This window comes from Apis dorsata, unplaced genomic scaffold, assembly GCF_000469605.1.
Source record: "Apis dorsata unplaced genomic scaffold, Apis dorsata 1.3 scaffold_956, whole genome shotgun sequence".
Classification (NCBI taxonomy): Eukaryota; Metazoa; Arthropoda; class Insecta; order Hymenoptera; family Apidae; genus Apis; species Apis dorsata.
In genome coordinates this window covers 9,522-12,998 of record NW_006264065.1, presented here as the reverse complement: position 1 = coordinate 12,998, position 3,477 = coordinate 9,522, and the positions used below count along the sequence as shown (strand labels likewise).

General features: G+C 44.0%; 1 protein-coding gene across 1 annotated transcript in view; it reads left to right on the top strand.

Annotated features, from left to right (window-relative positions):
* Positions 1–2,052: 2,052 nt before the first annotated feature.
* Positions 2,053–3,477, top strand: part of LOC116186579 — a gene marked incomplete at its 3' end in the record, with an annotated part of 10,940 nt that continues 9,515 nt past the window's right edge. The window contains exon 1 of the mRNA XM_031514284.1: positions 2,053–2,331. The remainder of the gene's footprint in view (positions 2,332–3,477) is intronic.

Here is a 3,477-nt window from a genome sequence, read left to right as displayed (position 1 = left end):
GTGGAAAAAATACCACCGTTGTGTATCGAACCGCCGTGTCACGAGCCGTGTTTTCCACAGTGGATTTTTCACAGCCGTCGTCTCTGGATGAAAAATACGGGGGGAGCCACGAGCATCGTAACGGGGGAGTGTTAAGGGACAATTATATTAACGCCCTTTCGGATCACACCCCCGCTTACAAGATCTTTCTTGGGTAATTTCTTAAGAAGGGGGTATACCCGCCGCTTCTTAAGCTTATTTAATCTCTCTCTGTCGTCTTTTAACGGTGAAGCGGCATAATCTAAAATTCATTGTCTCCCCCGAGTTTCAACTTGGTCGCCCGTCTCTCTCTCTCTTTCTTTCTCTCTCTCTCCCCATCTTTTTTATCGTAACGCTGTCAAATCTTATCCGGCCCCTTCCGTTTTCTATCCTCCTCTCTTCTAATTCTCGTTGTCGTTAATTTTATCGTCGTTCTCGACGTCATCCATTCATTCGGAAATAAAAAAGAAGAAAAAAGAAAGAAAATAAGGAAATTTATTAGGTCGTTAATCGAGTTCTCTTTAAGGAATTTTCTTTACGAGAAATATTGTACTCGAATTGTCTTTTCGTTTAATATTGTATGCGAGTTCTTTTTCTTTTCTTTTCTTTTTTTTTTTAATTTTTCTCTTAATTTGAATAGAGATTATTAATTTATCCGTTCTCACTATTCAACAAGTATTCGATCCCATTGGATCGTTGGAGGCAACGCGTTAATTAATTATCGATCACGCTTTTTCCACGTCTAGACGAGATAGACAATCGTCGAAATATAGATCCTAATATCCGCAAAATAAATTTCTTAACTTCCTGCCTTTCTCGAAATTTCCCTCGGCTTCCTTTCACACCGACGAGAACCCACATACACATTCTCAGCCAATTCGCGACGACTTTTAAGAAAGAGACAGAGAGAGAGAGAAAAAAGAAATAAAATAAAAGAAAACGAAATTACAGCCTATCATCGTTTACAAGCGATCCATACGACTCACTTAACGACCCAATAAGAAAAAAATTGACCCTTTCTCATTAAGTTATACCAATATATACCCAGCCTCGCATCGATAAATTATCGTGCTTTACGATTCTCTTCCTGGTCACAGCTCGTCCGTGACGAATCGCCCTTCGTACGTTTCTCTGAACCGCGTCCCCGGATCGGGATTCATCAGGGTTCGATCCCTGGAGAGGAGAGGAGAAGGGAGGGGAGAAGTCTCTCGCGAAAAACCGGAAGTCTGGAGAACGAGCGCGGTGATTAACGGTCTGGACGACCGTTTCACGGAAGGCGCAACGCGTTTTTTTCGTGCGTGGCATCGAGCGATAGCCCGCCACGCACCGCTTCGTTCACGCGGTGCTGATAACACTGTTTCAACTGTCAACCGATACGGATACAGTCGGGGATGTTTCACAATTAGAGAAGCCCGTGAAAAAAGTTCGAAACTCGGCTCGTCGTCGCGTTGTGATTAATCGTGTGCGACTGACGAAAGGGAAGAGAGAGAGAAAGAGAGGAAGGGGGGGTCGGTCGAGTTTCGACGAGCGAAACCCGGAAAGGAGAGAGTTACGAGGACGAGAGAGTCGTGGCGATATTTCAACGTGACGTCCTCTCTCACAGCGGCGAGATAAAAGAAATCGCGGTGTATCGAGGAAACCGAGCGAACTCGCGCACGCGGCTCTTCGAATAAACGAAGTTTTGCCACTGGTAAAAAGAAATTATTCTGGAAGGCGCGGCGCGATAAATAACGCGAGTGTTCCACGAACGATGCTCGAGTTCTCTCCGAGTATCTAACCAGACCAGACGATTGCTCAGCAACGCAAAAATAGAAGGTGATTGATCGTGCGGGTCTCCGTCACGAAAGGAATGCGATCTGTGCGCGGTGAATCTCTGTGTTATTGCCACGATCGAAACGATCCCCCCACCCTTTGAAATGAAATGGGAGATTTGGTGATTTCTCGGTGAACGGTGTCACGATTTTCTGATTCTCCGGTGTATGCGCTATATTAAGAGAGCTCGAGGCGTTGAGAGAAGGAAGAAGGAAGCTTCCTTTTCAAGGGAATCGCTTGGATCGTTGCGCGCTTTTCCATCGAGCGGATGATTCCTGTGACAACAGGATGGGCCGATAGAAAGTGGATAGAGATAGTATTTGTCGCGCAATCAGGAATCATCGATGAACATCGAGTGGTTGGCAACGTGCTCCACCGGTTAATACCACGACGAAATTACGCCGCGCCAAGTGTAGCCAGAAATTGGCAGGATAACGTGGCCACACTCGATTATTGGGTGCAGGAGAGATCCTCTCCCAGCGGGTTCGTCGCGTTAGGTATGTACGTTACACGCCTGCATTTACACGTGCTCGATAATAGCCAAAGTAGATTCGTAGATCCGTCCCTCTGATTAATGGAGCCTATTCATCTTTCTTGGTTTTAAGATAAAACCTCCATCGATTCCTTTTTCTTTCTCTTTCTAAAGAGAAACACACGTGTAATTCAACTCTGTCATTATCCCTGTTGTACATTATATTCATTCCCTCCTAATTATAATTTAAATACAATCCAAAAAAAACAACGATCGTTCAACTTCAGTTTCGAAATATGAAAAAACTGTAAATAAAATTCCAATACGTTTGTATACATCTCGATAATAGTAGTCAATGCGCGTAATAAACATTGGTTTATTCTGAAATTTAGTCTAAATTGAACGAGCGATGCGGCTGCAATAATCAGCTGTTCGCGTCGCGGCAATTAATAAAAAGAGATACAGAGGGGAGCGTTCTCGACGTTTCTACGGTTATCGTTCACGCAAACCTACGCGCTCGAGGAGAGGATCCCCTCCAGCGCGATGCGAAGATCGAATGACAAGGCGGGAGGCGTGGGTGTACTACGCTCGTAAGATGGGCGCACGAGGGCGGCCGGTCACCCCGGTGAAACGCGAACAAAGAAAAGTTTCATGGGCGCGGTGATGAGTTATCGCGAGCTCGCTTTCGGATCTAAGTTATCCTCGCGCATCGTGTTAAAAGTTGACGATATCGCGGACTCGTGAAAGATGAATACGTTTGGAACGTTCATCCGACGTAATTAACGAAAAAAATTAACGTTGAGAATGTGTCACGAATGTGTCAATTCATTTTATCGTGATCGCGATAACGCATATTTCTCTTCGAATCGAACGAATGAAAGTAGGATTATTTTGTAAAATCAAATTTTCTTTGTCTCTCGAATGTATATTATCGGACATTGGATCGTCTCTTTCTGTCTTTTTACGTGCCACGTTACAAGTTTATAGGAGTAGTAATAAGATTACGACTTTACATTTTATAAGTACATTCGTGCATAATACGTAAGAAGCACTCGCGTAAATATAGTCTGGAACAAGAAATTCCACTCATAGGCGAGCTATAAAATTCTCAATCTGATTTCGTTGTCCTTTTTCGAATTCTGCCCTTCTCAACTTCGTACAGCAACGTTACGAAT